Source organism: Polypterus senegalus, chromosome 4 (assembly GCF_016835505.1).
Source record: "Polypterus senegalus isolate Bchr_013 chromosome 4, ASM1683550v1, whole genome shotgun sequence".
Lineage (NCBI taxonomy): Eukaryota > Metazoa > Chordata > Cladistia > Polypteriformes > Polypteridae > Polypterus > Polypterus senegalus.
This window is the reverse complement of record NC_053157.1, coordinates 92,618,090-92,636,872: the sequence shown is the minus strand read 5'-3', so window position 1 is coordinate 92,636,872 and position 18,783 is coordinate 92,618,090.

Genomic DNA, 18,783 nt, shown 5'->3' with positions numbered 1-18,783 from the left:
CATATTGACAGAAATAATTGGTCTCAGCAATGAACCCTGAGAGACACAGTATGTTATGGTAAATAGAGGAGTGAAGAAGAGCTATCATCCCACATGCAGTGGCTCTGCACATACTGAAAATGATTTGATAAGTGCATGTGCTTAACACTGTGAAGGTTCCAATAAAATGACAGTCAAAAATACCATATGTATTAAATATATTCAGTGTTAGCAATGCTGTAATTGAATGAGAGAGTGTGAATACAAAGAGATTGATGATAGATTTTATTTCAGGAAATAGACTGTAAAATGTGTTTAAGTTTAAGTCACATCTAGAACATAACAATTTTAACAAGGAAATGCCATTAAGCCCAACATACATGAATAGAAGTTGACAAGTTAGATTTTGTAAACTGTCACCCAGGTAAGTTTTGAAGGTCTCCAAATTTCTACCAGAACACTATGTGGTATTTTATTCCACATATCTGTAGTTCTATGTGAAAAAAAACCCAACTTTTAACATTTCTGTGAAATTTACCCTTTAGCAGATTTCCACTTTGCTGATTAATTCATTTTAACATAACTGTCATTTTGTTTTTGTTTATACTTGTTCAACACAGTTTTGTTTAAAATCTATTCATTCTTTTTTGCATATTTGGCATTGCCTTTTTTGTTTTTTGGTCTTATCATTACTTTCTTGAAACGTGTGTTAATCCTCACAATTCTGTGACACTATTTTCAATGACCATAGCCAAATTGATGAAAACACCTGTTTCTAGTCACATGATGTGCCTGTGGTATAACCTGTGATGTCATCATATGGTTGCTATTTAAGATGGCCTTTCACTATTCTCTGTTCAAGTTTATTAATCTCATTAAAATGTATAAATAAAAACAAATGTTTTGTGACTATTTAGGAAAAGGATAATAAGTCACTTATAGGCTTTTGATTTTCAGTTTCCATTTTGTTTTTGCTGTTATTTTCCCCTGACTTTCTGAAACCATTCTTCCATTATTCCCCACAGAGTATCATTAATTTCTCAATTTTTAAATTTAAACTCTTCTAACACCTATTCTAATCACACTAACATAATCCATGTCTTCGATTCAACCATTGAAGTATACCTGCTCTTGATTTTGTTTCCAGTTTTCTGTGGTCCGATTAGAAATAAAATAAAAAATATTGCACTGTGCTGCCTATCCCTTTGGTAGAGTGTTTGATATATTGTGAAAAACACACTAGCTGAAACATTTTTTTTCCTCTAGTGCTCATGACACAGTGACGTCAGTGGTATGAAACAGTGACATACTGAGGTGTGTTGCAGGAGGGCTTCCCCATGTGAAACTGCAATAAGTGTTGTAGCGTGACACACACAGTATGATTCATTGTCATTTGATTAAAGAGCGGTCTCCCGTGAAAGTTTATACGGCAAGTGCCTTTCAATCAAAAGGCTCTTCTTGTGAAACTTTGAGCAGTTACGCAGAATATCTGAAACTGGAAGAGCGCTGCTCAGAAAACTACCATCCGGACATAGTAATTGAACACTGTGACACTTCAAAGCAATACTTACAAATCAAGCATAGAATCTAGCCTTTCATGAAATGCATCTTTCTCAGTAGAGTCAAAACTGTGATTCAACGATTTCTTACTCTATATCAGTAGCATTCTAAAACATTTCTAGGATGTGCTTAAATATATGTTGGTTTTTTTTTGTGAAGAAGAAGACATTTCCCTAGTGCAAACTTCAAGTCTTATTTCACATTAACCAAACAATCCGTATTCAGTTTCAAAGATGCTTGTCAATAATAATGTGAAAAAATGTGTAAAGATCACATAAGCAATATATTTCCTGTTTCTTACTCATGGCTCTGACATGCAGGACATGGGACAGATCATAGACAACTACACATCATTGAAAAGGTCTGAAACTCAGCTATCCAACTGTATGTGGCACTACATATTTGGGATCTTTGATAAAAGCAGATTCACTCAGCTGTGACGTGCAGCTTGCCTCGGCAAATATGTATGCAAATCACATATTTTACTAATGAAAGAGAGACAAAATGGAAACGTATGTTTTTTTTAAAAAGAAGATGAAAAAATACCAAAATTGCTTTTAATTGAGCTGTGGGTTTATTGCGACATATGCAAACACTTATGAAACATGGCAGTGTCCTGCCAGCGAAACACATTGTGCATAATGGCTACATATATTAAATCCTTTAAACTTGTCCTATTTAACTCAGTCACAACAGAAATAGCTGAAACTCACTGTACTAATCCCCTACATAATTTTGAAAATTTACACTTCTTTTATGTATCCTCTTAATCTCAAATTGTCAAAATTAAAGGGTTTAATCTTTCAATATCTACTCATAACTCATTCCCCATAGTCTTGGATTCACTCTAGTTGCTGCTATCTGGACATTCTCTAATGATGATTAATCATTTTTTGTAATACAGAAACCAGTGCCACTTGCAATATTCCAAATGAAGCCTTGTTAGTGTGTTGTATATTATAAGAATAAGCTACCTTGATTTGTATTTAAGACATCATGCAGTTTAACCTGATATCCTACTAGCCGTTTTATTTTTTTCTTTACACTGTCTGGGAGTGGAAATAAGTCTATTATGTCTATTACTACTTTGATGCCCTATACCAAAATCTGACCTCCACTGAGTATTCAAATCTAACATTTCCACTACCTGTTGGAAAAACTTTACATTTACTTGCATTAAATTTCACTTTCCACATATGGACAGCTTGACATCCGTGGCAGAGTGACGGGCGCTGAGCAGGCTCCTGTCAATTATGGAGAATCCACTGCATCCACTGAACAGTACCATCTCAAGACAGAGGTGCAGCTTCAGCGACAGACTGTTGTCACTGTCCTGCTCCACTGACAGATTGAGGAGATCGTTCCTCCCCCACACTATGCGACTCTTCAATTCCATCCGGGGGGTAAACGTTAACATTATACAAAGTTATTGTCTGTTTTTACCTGCATTTTTATCACTCTTTAATTTAATATTGTTTTTATCAGTATGCTGCTGCTGGAGTATGTGAATTTCCCCTTGGGATTAATGAAGTATCTATCTATCTATCTATCTATCTATCTATCTATCTATCTATCTATCTATCTATCTATCTATCTATCTATCTATCTATCTATCTATCTATATTGTGATTGGTGAACAGATCCCACTTATACTAACTTAAAATCCCACTAACTTAAAAACAGTTAAAATATTCAACTACACCACCCATTTTTAATAAGAGTCTGGTAATGCTTGAAATTTAAATTTAATTTGAAATTTACACAGGTTTCTTCATATTGGATGGTGAGTAAAAACATAATGAAAGACACAGCAGCAATTTCAAGAGAAACAACAGCAACGTGTAGTGCACCTGACAATATAAACTTCATGAATTAAATAAAAGTTGAAATGAGTCTAAAAATATCAGGAGTGAAAACCTTCTAAAAAGAGAGCAGACAGTCCACACTCTAAAAATCTGTTAAAAGATAACAGTGGAGGATATAACCTTTGGTGTTGCAAAGTCCAAGTTGTGCTGTGTTACCATAACAAATAATCCTCCAATTTTCCCACTGAAACACTCTTCCAAATGCTTGTTTCCCAACAAAAGTCTTGCTAACTTGTCAAATTCCTGTTGGTATCTGTCCCTCATGGAGTGAGCGTTCTTTTTCACTTCTGGGTTCCTTGTGCTGCTACAACAACCTAGGCATGCCTTGCTTCTTGTCCGCCAGCTTCACTCTGTGTTCTTATGAGTCTTCCCTCTCTTGCTGAACCCACAACTGGTGTCTCTCTGATGAAACTGTATTTTCCTCCCCGGAGGTAGGTGTCACTGTCCGAGTCTTGTCAGCCACATACCCACATCTACCTGTGAGTCCCTACACTCTGCGTGAGTGATATTGACAGCGTTCTTGGTGGACCGTCTCTCTCCATACCACCACTGCCCAGAAGTTTAAAAAGTTTTTCAGTTTCTGCCTAGATCAACATGACGATGAATTAAGCAATAATACATACCATTTCCTTTGCTTATCAATAGTGTAAACACATTTTCATTGGTTAATAAAGAGTATTGACAGTGTGACAGATAGTGGGTACTATCGCTCCCTTGAGCCCCTGTCCAAGACTCCAGACACCAGGAAAAAGTCCAATAGTTGACTTTATTTTTATGCCACAGTGCACAAAGCACCCTCTCCTCCACTATACTCATAAATCACAATCACAAATACAATAATAAACAATCCTCCACTCCCAGACGCGTTGCGACCCTTCCACCCAGCTCAGTTCAACGCTCTGGTATTTTGTAGTCCTTTTTATAGTCCTTGACCCGGAAATGTTTAACCCTCTCTGTCCATGTGACCTGGAACACTTCAGGGTCAGATAAAACTCCTTTTCTCTTCACCCAGGAAGCATATCGTTCCCTTTGTCCACGTGACTCTGACGTACTTCCTGGGTGTAAGGCAAATAGCCATTGTTCCTCCCTGCAGCGTCTCCTAGTGGTCCCCATGGCATCCAGCAGGGCTGTGTATAACCACTGAAATGTCCATGATGCCCTGCTGGTCTTCGGGGAACCTCCATACTGCAGGGAGGGCTCCACCTGGCGGCTTGGAGGTATTGGCCGGGGTAAACGGCCGGCCATACACCACAACAGCAATCAAGAAGTGCATATACCACTGTATGCTGATTATAAACCAATGTCCCCAGAAATATTCAAACCAGGTAAATAAAACATTTTCCAGGGAAACAGGCAGCTCTGTCACAATCTTATATGATGATGAATCTTCTACAAGACATTTAAATATCTATGTCCTCTAGACAGCCATCAACAATAACCTGTAACAGAATTATTCAGCAGATTTGCCTTTTCATTTATCACCATGGTCTCAACAAAGGGTATTAGCTTTTTACATTTATTATTTACATGTTTTTTGCCTAACAATATCAGTGGTGCATTGAATGCCTCCAGACCTCCACAAAGTCAGCCATAGAAAATAATTAGATTTTTACAAAAAGAAAAAACATTTTGAAAACACAGTGAAAAATGGTTGTGTTATGTTGCGCAACGTTACAGGCAAAAATAGGGCAAACAAGTAAATCTGCATAATTTAGCTAGTAGACAACAAAAGATCCATCACGATAAGAAAAAGAAAATAACTTTTAATAAACTTATGTATTTTCATCAGTTTTCCCCAATTTTTGCCCTTTAACTTTCCTAATGGGATTTTAACAATCACAATGTTGTACTCAGAAGCCTTATGATGAGTTGTATTGTTAATTGTCTTGTATGTATTATACAGCTGTTAAGGCACTGCATTGCACAGTGATCTGGAAAAAGAAGCCATTGGTGCAGACTAAGTAGACTACTGAATTTGCAGTTTTATTTTTTCCTGTTTAATATTAACAATATCAACAAACGCTCTTTCTTTCTTCCTTTATCAATAAGCACTCTATTCAGATAGTATTACACCAGACTTTTCTGATTTCTTTTTTTCCAAATATTACTTCTTGTTCACTATGTGTAACAATAAATGAAAATACCATGGTGGAGTTTATAGAGAGCAATCCTAAATTTCTTAATCCAAACAGACTGCTAAACTGGCAATATTGTTGTTCCCCCTTCACAGCAGTTTTGTGGTTTTGTGTTATTTTTCTTTTAGTAAATTTTGAAGATTTAATTATACTAGTGCATTATATTGTACTTCACGGGAACACATCTGTTATATAGACACTGTAGAAAGATAAATACAGATAATGCAGTGGAGAGGAGCTACAAGGCATTCTGCAACTGATAGACTTAAGCAACTTCGTTAAGGTACAGGAGGACATCCAGTGAAGTGTTTGCTCAGTATCTGACATAGACATCTGGTAGCAAAGTATTTGCTTCAGCAGGAACATGTTGGAGCTAAGAAACCATTCTTGCAGAAAGGTAACAAGCATAAGAAATAAGAGTATATGAAAAGACATAAAGCATTGAACAACAATAAATGGCAGAAAGTCTTATGAAGTGATGAGTCCAATTGTCAAATAGATAGAAGGAAGATAGATAGATAGATAGATACTTTATTAATCCCAAGGGGAAATTCACATAATCCAGCAGCAGTATACTGATACAAAGAAACAATATTAAATTAAATAGTAATAAAAATGAAAAGAATTAAAATAAAATTAATGTTCGCATTTACTCCCCCGGGTGGAATTGAAGAGTCGCATAGTGTGGGGGAGGAACGATCTCCTCAGTCAGTCAGTGGAGCAGGACAGTGACAAAAGTCTGTCACTGAAGCTACTCCTCTGCCTGGAGATGACACTGTTAAGTGGATGCAGTGGATTATTCATGATTGACAGGAGTTTGCTTAGTGCCCGTCGCTCTGCCACAGATGTTAAACTGTCCAACTTTAATCCTACAATGGAGCCTGCCTTCTTAACAAGTTTGTCCAGGCGTGAGGCGTCCTTCATCTTTATGCTGCCACCCCAGCACACCACCGCGTAGAAGAGGGCACTTGCCATAACCGTCTGGTAGAACATCTGCAGCATCTTACTGCAGATGTTGAAGGATGCCAACCTTCTCAGAAAGTATAGTCTGCTATATTAATTTAATATATAAATATAATATATAATATATAAATTTGTGGTTCACAAAGATACCAGTAAGTCAGAAAATTGGGTGAGAAGCACCTGTCTGTCTGGAGCATTTTGTGAAGAATAGTTGAAGTTCTGTCATGGTCTTGTGGTACATTTCAGCCAGTGATGCGACGGATTTGGTCAAACTCAATGGAATGATGACTGCTTAGAAAAACAGATTTTAATTTATCATGCTGTGCCTTAAGAAAAACTCCTTATTTGAATATATATGAAAACTTTGCCTTTCAACATGATAACAACCCCAAACACATTGCAACCACAATTAAGAGTGAAACACTACCATCATTAGACCATCAGCACCACATAGCCCCAGGCTAACTTGGACTCAACAGGCCTACTTGATATTATAAAGCAGTGTAACAAGGTGAATTGTTTCTTTGAAAAACATACTCTAAAAAATGCTACTAACATTCCTTTACATTTTTTGGCTATACTGTATTAACGTTTATTTGTGTTTATTCTAATGTCATATACTGTACCCTTTTTCACAAGCAAATCAACACTTACTGAACAGATAACTAATTTTGAAAATAATTTATTTGGGTGACTACTGTACTGGAAATGTTTTGAAAATGAAGAAACAATAAAGCACTTTATATTTTAAAAAACTTCTTTTTTTACTTGCTAAATTCAAATACTTTAGGATGTTAAACATGTTACCGTTATAAAAACTAGTTTATTTAATTTATTTAAGTTAAACCTGTGCAGACACTTTTTGTAATTTGTCAAAAATGCACTTTGAATGTAGAAATTCCAGTCTATTTTTAAAATTTAATGACAAAAAATAATCACTTCACAAATCTAATGATGCTTAAGGCACCTTCTTAATTACTTTTTTCACAGTTTTTCCAGCAAAGCTAATTACTTTCAGGTACAGTAAAAACCTGTGACTACACCATCAACAGAGCACGCAGGTCGTAAGTGAATATGTGCAGTGAAGAATGTGCTGTGGAATTTTTTCTTTTTTTAAAAAAAAAATATGGCAAGGACAGCAGACTAATACATTTTTTTTAAATTTTAGCAATTTGCAGCATTGCATTAAACCCACTTCTAAGCCAAATAAATATATATGTTCTTTTAAAACTCTAAAGCTTAACCTATTTATAGTAAATTTAACAAGGCTACACCTCCTAACCTCTTTCCTAATGTGATCTGTCTTCACGTATAATGACGTTGAAGATGTGCACATTTCTGTTTTGATATCAGCAGTACCTGATAGAAAAGTGAAGACTCCACACAGGACGAGCATCAAAACCCAGTTATCTGGAGCTGTACAGAAGTGGCACTAAACACTGTCGCCTTTTGTGAGAAACTGAACAAAGTTAAGTATTTCACATCACAACGTCAAACTAAACAACTAAGCTTCAAAAATGTCCACGAGCTGTAAGATAATATATGAAAACATTATTTGGTAGAGGAAGGTAGATTAGCAGTTTATACACTTTGTTATTTGGAGAAAAATAAGGAAGTATTGTGTACACAGACGTTTTAAGTGTCTTAGGAAGTGGTTGAGCATGGAGATTTCTCTCATGTTATGAGCTCATCAGCCATAGTCAAGGGGCCTATACAACTGACACTACTTTAAACAAATAAAAACAGCACTTTATAAACACAAAGATTCATTAGCTATGCAAAGAGTACTCTTAACATTGTTCTTTAGGATTTTTTCAGCATATCACAGAATCACATTAAAAAAATTATTTTATGTTTCTCTACTCCAAAATGAAAATATCACAGAAAACAATACCAAACTGTGGATTATTTTGTTCAATAAAATTTGACAACTGATCAAAGGTCTGAATATGTTTGCAAAGCATTGTGTATGTTGTCCTACCCTCACCACCACTTTCAACATAATCTCTCAATCTCTCATAAAATCACAGCATTAAAATCCTACTTTACAAGACAAGTATACAGAAAAACTTACTGTTTTTCATTTTTGAAAGATCAATGCCTATATTTATCAAGCATCCCAGAATTACTTCAAGTAATTGCACTAAAAGTCTGATTAGATAAGAATTTGTCCTACCTCAGAGCAGAACATGAGAATCATTTAGGAACTGTCCTACTCTTACTCGCAGTTTGGAGCAGGGGTACATGTTTGAGAATGAATGGCATCATGATGTTTCTTTGTAGTTTCTTTGGAAATCATGATGACACTTTGCATTTATGTGATACTAACGTTAAGACTTCATGACAAAGAATAAGTATAACAACAATCAATTCAAAAAACAAGAAGAAGGAAAACATAATTAGGTAGAATATTGCTCTAAGCCAGGGGTCGGCAACCTACGGAATTCTTGGCACGTGGAACGATTTTCAGTGGTACTCTGATTGAATTGAAATATAGTAAAAAAATACATTTTAATTACAGCCCACACATTCGTGCCCTCACCTATATTTTGCTTGTGCCACTCACATGTAAACGGAAACCATGTATTCAGTGCTGGCCCTGGAACATTAAAACCAACCTCTTCTTATTATATTTTAATTACAGTGCATGCTTTCATGCTCCGCGTCCCCACCTACAATTTATGCATGTGGCTCACATGTAAAGGGAAAGCATGTGTTCAGTGTAGGCTGTGGAACGTTAAAACAAACCTTGTTATTATTAAGTAATATACTGCCCTAAAATGACTCATAAAAAAACTTGATGTATGCTCTTTTCAAGACTCTTGAATGAATGAATATGGATCTGTACAACAAAAGGATTATGCTGTGAAAGTGTTGTGTGTCGTATGTCAAGTAGGACGTTATCAAACTAAATATCAGTCCACGTTTAAAAACTCTGATGAGAAAAGTGAAGCTATAAAAAGGGCTGTTTCTGGCTTTAAGAAACAAACTACTTATTTTAGTCAAATAATTGGAACCAAAAATAAAGCCACCGAATGTAGTTATAAAAACATTTGAAAAAACACTCTTTTCACATATGACCCTATGTATTTTAAAATGTTGAATGAGCAATAATATAAGATCTTGTTATAATAGGCTTCAAAAGTATATACTTTAGAAGCCCATTATAACCAGACCAATTCTGATACCATATATAACAAAATTGGTAGAATTATGTTGGCACGCAGAATAACATTGTAACAGAGGGTCGGCATGACACTGCTGAAAGGTTGCCGACCCCTGCTCTAAGCCAAACATAATTGTTGCCAGTTTGCATCAACATCAAGAATAATACTATAATGAGCACGGAGATAGAAAGACCAAGACAAACACAGAGAATAAGAGTTATGTCTAATAACAAACACACATATTTATCCTTCACCATACTTTGAAAAGAATCACCTTCTTGCCATTATGGCCACAGGAAATCCCTCATGAAGTAACAGAGACACTGAAACAACCCATGGGACTGTTTCTGAAGTTGAATTTTCTCTTACATTGTTCTTGACTCTGTTCCACTGTGACCCCCCCATATTTTCTGGGAATGTCAGCTTAGGCCCCAGGAGTCTCAACCTGTCTTCTTGAACCATTCCAGGCTTGTAAAGTGTAATGAGAATTTTGCAAATGTACCTGTGTGACAATTCGCTGTTAATCACCCATGCAACCCTGCTTATCTTCAGGTAGTATGCTGGCTACTGCAATACAGTTTGCATCCATGACCACCTGTGAGTTGAATACTGTGATATCGTTTGTGATTCAACTGAGTGTGCTCATCCACACTTAGGATGATGATCTTTTTTTGAATGAATGCTGCATGCTTTCACATTATCTCATATAGAGTGATCATGTAACATACATACTGTAATTTCTTGTGAATATTATTTTATCTCTGTCAAATTGGTATCGTTTTGCAAGTTCATCAATGTCCAGCATTTCTAATACATTTCACCTTCCCCAGGATGTGCATGCCGATCTATGTCTAATTGCTATCTTCTGGTAGTACCTAGTGAGTTAGGATAACTCATGAGCTCTACTAAATCCTGGTGAATGTATGAGTAGTTTCCTATATTAGCAAAAATTGATAAAATGCTATTACTCCTACTCCTAAGAGTAGGTCCAAATTTGTGTCACCTGAAATTTTTGAGTCAGTTAGTACAGTTTTCCTTCTATTTAATAAATATTAGTAGAAGTGTTAAGATAAGCTTTGTAGCAGGGCTACCTAAATATAAAATTGTTAGTGTTCAGTGTTTAAACATCATTTCTAGCATGAATATGAATATGCATATATGTATATGTAAAAATTGTTTCCAGTTAACAGAAGATGGAATGGGACAATAGCAATACAAAACACTTACCCTTTCTGGTGATGAGACTTGACTATTTAACATGATTATTTCTCAAATTTGGTGTCCTTTAATTCTAAGAAACCCAAGGTCTTATTTAATGCAATTAATGTGGCTATTTACCCCCATTTAGAGATGGAGTTATATAATACTGTTCATTCATGTGAGTTTATTTCATTCTTTGGCAGCAAAATCAATACTATCTGCTCTGGTATTGTTCCAATGGGTTATTTACTTCCTGTTGTTAATCATGGCATTGTTTTGGAATTCTTTGATGATGTTTCACTTTTACAGCTAAGAAAAGGTACTATTGGCACACTTAGACATACTTTTTGTCCTCTTGATGTTGTTCCACCACTCCTCTTACTAGAAGCTTTTAATATCTTTGGTCCAGAATTGTTGGCTTTTATAAATGGTTCTATTAGTGAGGGGGTCATGCCTTCATTTTTTAAACAAGCGGTGTTGCAACCTTGTATTAAAAAGTAAGAATTCAATACTGGTGTGTTAGATAATTTTCGCCTGATTTCTCAAGTACCATTTTTGGCTAAAATATTAGAAAGAATTATTTATAATCAACTAGCAAAATACCCGCGCTTCGCAGCGGAGAAGTAGTGTGTTAAAGAAGCAATGAAAAAGAAAAGGAAACATTTTGAAAATAACGTAACATGATTGTCAATGTAATTGTTTTGTCACTGTTGTGAGTGATGAGTGTTGCTGTCATATATATATATATATATATATATATATATTTATACACACACACACACATAAACATATATATATACATATCTATACATATACACATATATACACACACACATATATACATACATATATATATATATATACATATATACACACATATATACACACAAATACATATATATATACATATACATACATATCTACATATATACACACACAGCTATTTCGTATCAGTGCAATACGCTGCTTGTTAAAACGGATAACTCCCGTTCTTACGTGCAAGTCTGCGTGGATATTATGAACTATCGTATTTGTTCAAGTTTTATTTAAATTTTAAATAGAAGGAATTTTTATTTAGTCGACAGAAATATCTTTGGTAGGAATGGTAAAAACAGACAGGAATATTATTCGTGAATAAATCAACTCAAACCTTAAACAACTTATAATATTTTGCTCTCCATAAAAATATATCCTGTCTAAATTATACAAGTTAGAAATAAAGTAAACGTTAAAGAACAAACATTCAAATTTCTTTACTCTTATGTAATTTTATATAAAAAATAAACTTAGATTTTAAATATTCCAAAAGATTTTGCTCTCCATAAAAATATATCCTGTCAAAATTATACAAATTCAAATATGAACATGCTGCATAACAAAACCTAGAAATATAAATAAAATGTGTTCCTTTCAGCAATAACAAATCAAATCATTCAGTTGTCTTTGCTCATATGTCATTTTAGAGCTGGACGCCTGGCATCTTTTTGGCAACAAGTTCGTTTCTGTTTGCTGTGAGGTTCTGTGTTGTGGAGATTCTCAGGATGGATTGCAGGTGCTCATCAGTGAGGCGACTCCTGTGTGCTGTTTTGTTAGTCTTTATCACTGAGAAGAGCTTCTCACACAGATATGTGCTACCAAACATGCACAAGGTTCGAGCCGCATGTAGACAGACTTTTTTTGTTCTTCAAAGTCACCAAAGCGCCGTGCAAACTCAGTGCGCTCAGTTTATCAGCAAAGTGCGTATTTGGGAACACCGTAGTGACGACTTGGTTTAACATTACTTGGCAACAGGGAAAGTGGGGCGTTGCACTGGTGCATTTGTGTCTCCCATAAAAGCAGCTTCACTTGAAATCACTTTGTGATTGTGCACGGGTAAAACGTCCGCTGAAGTGTCAGATTCTTATTTAATTCTTCTGCTTTCTGTATCTTCTGCATTGCATTCAGGTTACCCTGATGTTTTGTCTCATAGTGCCGTCTTAGATTAAATTCTGTAATTACAGCCACATTAGCTCCACAAATGAGACACACAGGTTCAGTAAACATATACTCAGCCTCCCATCGGTTTTTAAAGGCTCTATTTTCAGAATCAACTTTTCTCTTCAGCATCGTGTGAGCTAGCTTCGCAATAACTTGCAGCATCATAAGCTACACTTGATTAACGAGGTAAGTGTTCGGCAAGGCAGCTGAAGCGCTGCATTATGGGATCTGTAGTTTATTGTGTTACCAGCGCTTCATATACCCTGGCCATTAATAACAATAATACAGTATATAAAATGATCTCGGGCGGATATAATTACACGCGGGCGGATGTGGCCCGCCCCTTGAGTTTGACACATATGGACTAAATAGAACTTGAAAAGATATATTTTTCAAATGTGATCGCGCAATTCAGATAGAGTTGACGCGACTACAGCCTGCATGCCTCAATAAGTCATCCTCCCTCGCTCTTACTTTTTACCGCTCATCTAATGAATACACTGAGTATGGCTTTACCAAAACAATCATTGATGGCGAATAAAGTATCCATTATTCGAGTATGTAGATCGGGATATATATATATATATATATATATATATACCAGCGATCGCAGCGGAGAAGTAGTGTGTTAAAAAGCTAGAAAAGAAAAGGGAACATTTTAAAAATAACGTAACATGACTGTCAATATACAGTATTTGTTTTGTGAGTGTTACTGAGTGTTGCTGTCATCAAGGATTTGATTATCATTATTTCTTTCAATCAGGTTCGTATTTGTAGGATGTGTTGTGTTCAAGTTACATTCCGTGTTTGTCAATCGTTGTAAAGATGACAGGTTTCATTCATCGATTCGTTTCTTACTGCATCAATAAACAGCTCGTCTTCTGCTTTATCTGAGACCTGACACACTGCATGCACGGGTTTTTTACACTGTCTTCCTTTAGCGGGACATTGACTTTTTCCAACGTGTGCTTTGTTTCGGCAGTAGTTGGATTTATGAATATGCTTGTATGTATCAGACGCTTCATATTTTTGCTGCCTTTTCAATTGTGTAATTCGGTTTTGTTCAGCGCTCTTTGGAACTGTTGCTTTTTATCTGTGCACTGCGTCAGTTCACGTGAGCCACTCGGTGTACATGCATTGAAGGTTCCCAGCTGTGCTGGTGCCATCTCGTGCTATGTCCATGGCTGTATTTAATGTTACCTTAGTCCTGGCACTTAAAACTTTCTCTCGCAGTTTCGCTGAGTTTGTGTCAAACACCACCCTGACCATCTCATCTTCCTCTCCATAAGCACAGTCCTTCACCCGTGAATATTTACCCGTGGCAGTTTGCTATTGGATTGCCGCTGACGGACGGCCTTATATGGGCAGGCACTAAATTACAAACGCCAGCGCAGCCTGTCTATGAACTTAATTTAAAGTGTAGGTTTACATCGTGCTTTGTTTCAGTAGCAGAACTCATGAATATGGTTGTATATGTCACTCGCTCGCTTCTTATTGTTTCGCTGCCTTCTCAATTATATAATGCATGTTTTCTTCAGCGCTTTTTTGAGGTCTTCCTGGTTTTCTATGTACTGCGTGATTACGTGGGAGGCGTGATGATGTCACACGAAACTCCGCCCCCACGGCGTTGAAGCTCATCTCCATTACAGTAAATGGAGAAAAACTGCTTCCAGTTATGACCATTACGCATAGAACTTTTGTAAGGAAGCTGTAAGGAATGAACCTGCCAAATTTCAGCCTTCCACCCACACGGGAAGTTGGAGAATTAGTGATGAGTCAGTGAGTGAGTGAGTGAGTGAGTGAGGGCTTTGCCTTTTATTAGTATAGATTGGTTGATCTTCTTAACTCCAATAATTTATTTGAGTTCTACCAATCTGACTTTAGGCATTATCATGGTGTTGAGACAGTACTCCTGAATGTATTTAATGACATCTCTCTTATTATTAACTCAGGTGGGTCAGCAGTCATTCTACTCCCAGGCCTTTCTGCAGCTTTGGACATTATTGACAATGTAATCTTGCTCTTGTGACTTGGGCATCTTGTGGGGCTTAAAGGGGTTGCTCTTAACTGGTTCAGGTCATATCTTACTGAAAGACAATTTTCAGTGAGTTTCAATTCCTCTTTTTCATCTACTGCTCCTGTTAAATCTAGTGTTCCCCAGGGATCCATTCTGGGTCCTATTTTATTTTCAATTTATCTTTTTCCTATAGTAGCTATTTTTGGAAGTTTAATGTTTCTTTTCTTTATTATGCTTATGACTCACAGATCTATAATCATGTGTGTAATTCTACAGTGGCTGACAATTTTCTTGATCTTAATCAAAATAAAATGGAAGTGCTGATAGCTGGTCTTCCTACTAAACCTCAAATTAGTTTTGAACTCCTTGGCTCTTTAGCAGACTTTTGCAAACCTCATTTTTGGAATCTTTGGCTTACTTTTGATATTAATCTCTCAAATAAATTCTATGGTCAAGAGCTGCTTTTTCCAATTTTGTCTTTTAGCCAAGGTTATGCTCCTAGGGATCTTGAGAAAGTTATTCATCCTTTTATCTTTTCTTAGCTTGATTACTGCAACTCATTGTATTCTTGGATCAGCAAGTCTCTGATAGGCAGGTTGCAGTTGGTCCAGAATGCTGCTGCTCATTTTTTGGTCAGGGCACGAATGTTTAATTCTGTATCTCCAATTTTAGTCTTTTTATACTGGCTGCCTGTTAGTTTCAGAACTGATTTTAAAATTTTGCTACTGCTTTTTAAATCAATACACAGGTTTGCTCCCACCTGTTTATCTGAATTGTGTGTTATACACACTTAGATCTACCGGTCAGTTGTCTCTTGTTGTCCCTCGTACTAAGATTAAAAATAAGGGAACAGGGCTTTTGCAGCTGCTGCACCTCGTCTGCAGAATTCTTTAACCAATTACATTAAGGTGTCACCCTCAATTGAACAGTTTAAAACTAGGTTGAAGATGCATTTCTTTTCTCTAGCTTTCCATGACCTTCAGTGGTACTGATGATTCATTCCTCTTAATCATTTGTTTTGTTTCAATTTACTGCAGGTTTGTATTGTGTTTTATTGTATTTTATTCTATATATTTTATTGTTGTTTATTGTATATGTCATTGTAAAGTACTTTGGCTACTGCATTACTGATGTTTTAAATATGCTTTATAAATAAATTCACATTGATATTGACAGTCTTTACTTGTACCTCTTTTCCCTCAAGAGATGATACACATTTTTTTTTTCTATCTACCTGCACATCAACAGTTTGCTGCAGTTGCCAGTTTCAACAGCATCTAGATGTCAGCCATCCATTGCCCAGGAATTTACCTTTGTTCATCCTTCTTGTTTTATTATATCACTTAAGCAATCAGTAAAAGTGTCTGCCTGAAATGTTATTTCAGGTAGTGCTACTATGGCTTTCTGCATTATCACAAAACAAATGGTGAGATCATTTTGATTGTATTTCTTGGGGATTGTGCCAGCTGTTATTTATTTTTTCATTCAGTTCCAACCATTCCAGTTACAGACAGTTTCCTGCCAACATTTCACTCTAATCAAAACTACTTCTTTGATTAAACATTGGACTTTGTTTTTTTTTGCATTGGCTTTGTGTTTCGTTCATTTTATATGTGTACAACTGATGTGAATTTGCTGGGAATATAGTTTGTTTTGTGCAGTACTTACAGTATGGTCCCTTATAGTCTATTTATAAATGTTCATTTTTTAATGTTTATTTATTTAAATATATCTGTGTTTTGTTTAGTAACATTTATTTAATATATTACTTATTTTTATTTTCATTCTGTTACTGGTTGTCTTTCTTTTTGGCCGGGACTGTAGGATGGTTAAGTCTGAACAAATTAGCTCACATTGCTATTGGGACTGACAGTGTGTCTCGCTCAGGTTTTTAAAATTTTCAGTTTGTATTCAAAACATTGACTAATAAATATTTATTTATTTATAATAAACAAAATTTATTTCAATAGAATATTTTCATATACAAGATGTAGCTCAAAGTGCTTTTACAACACGCTAAAGAAATCATTACTAGCAAAAGAAAAACAAATTAAATATGAATAATAATGAATAAATAACATACAAAAATAAATTATTCACTATTAACATAAGATATATAGATAATTAGTAGAGAAGTAGGTTTCTTATTTATAGAATCAGTTTTCAAATCTCTAAAGATGACCGGGGAGGACAGAAAAAAAAACCTCCAGAAAATATCATGTTACCTTCTAAAAATAACTCCTACGATAAGAAACCTTATTAAACCTATAACTTGGACAGAGGCAGTGGTACAGTAAGAATTGTGTTTCTGGACTTCTCTAGCGCCTTCAACACCATCCAACCTCTGCTCCTTAGGGTCAAGCTGATAGAGATGGGAGTAGATTCATCTGGTGGCATGGATTGTGGACTATTTTACAGACAGACCTAAGTATGTGCGTCTCGGGAACTGCAGATCTGACATTGTAGTCAGCAACACAGGAGCGCCGCAGGGGACTGTACTTTCTCCGGTCCTGTTCAGCCTATATACATCAGACTTCCAATACAACTCGGAGTCCTGCCACGTGGAAAAGTTCGCTGACGACACTGCTATCGTGGGCTGCATCAGGAGTGGGCAGGAGGAGGAGTATAGGAACCTAATCAAGGACTTTGTTATATGGTGCACCTCAAACCACCAATACTAAACACCAGCAAACCCAAGGAGCTGGTGGTGGATTTTCAGATTATCAGAGGTGACTGTGTGCAGAGGACACAGACCTATAAATACCTGGGAGTGCAGCTGGATGATAAATTGGACTGGACTGCCAATACTGATGATCTGTGCAAGAGAGGACAGAACCGACTATACTTCCTTAGAAGGTTGGTGTCCTTCAACATCTGCAATGAGATGCTGCAGATGTTTTATCAGATGGTTGTGGTGAGTGCCCTCTTCTACGCGGTGGTGTGCTGGGAAGGCAGCATAAAGCCTCACGCCTGGACAAACTTGTGAGGAAGGCAGGCGTCTGTCAATCATGGAGAATCCACTGCATCAACTGTACAGTATCATCTCCAGACACAGAAGCAGCTTCAGCGACAGGCTGCTGTTACTGTCCTGCTCCACAGACAGACTGAGGAGGTCATTCCTCCCCCACACTATGCGACTCTTCAATTCCACTCCGGGGGGTAAACGTTAACATTATACAAAGTTATTGTCTGTTTTTACCTGCATTTTTATCACTCTTTAATTTAATATTGTTTTTTATCAGTATGCTGCTGCTGGAGTATGTGAATTTCCCCTTGGGAATAATAAAGTATCTATCTATCTATCTATCTATCTATCTATCTATCTATCTATCTATCTATCTATCTAGGGAAGACAAAGGATGCTCTTATGCAGCTTGATGTGTATTTGTCTGCCTTATGGACTAGACTGATTTGTCAGGTAAAAGAGGAGGAGGTGGTATATATTTTATGGGCAAGGAAATGTGGTGTACAAATAATAAAATGCACATTTGAACTGAAGTTTTTAATGATCAAATGCAGCCCATTTTAATTTCTTTTGGTTGAATCGCTGAAGTCTTTGACAAACTTACCTATTCTGTCTTTGGTTGTAAAGTCATGGAGGTTTGTCTTCCAGTGAAAGGGACAAATTCCACCATTACTCCACAAACATAGTGCCTCTGCAGCGTGTGGTAGGGAAGCACACACTAAAAGCAGTTCTTGAATTAAAATCTTTCAGGGGCACAGGTGGCTGTAAAGACTTCTTACTGCCAGTGTTATGAGGATACTTTCTCATTCAGTGGGTAGCTGGCTTTGCAGTGTAAGGAATAACAACACAGAGCTAATGTTTGGTGCCCTATGAGTGTTTTTGGCATGCTCAGAATGGCTCTATATACAAAATTAATGAGTCCCTCACCTTTTTTTGCAGCAGGTGGTGACAATAA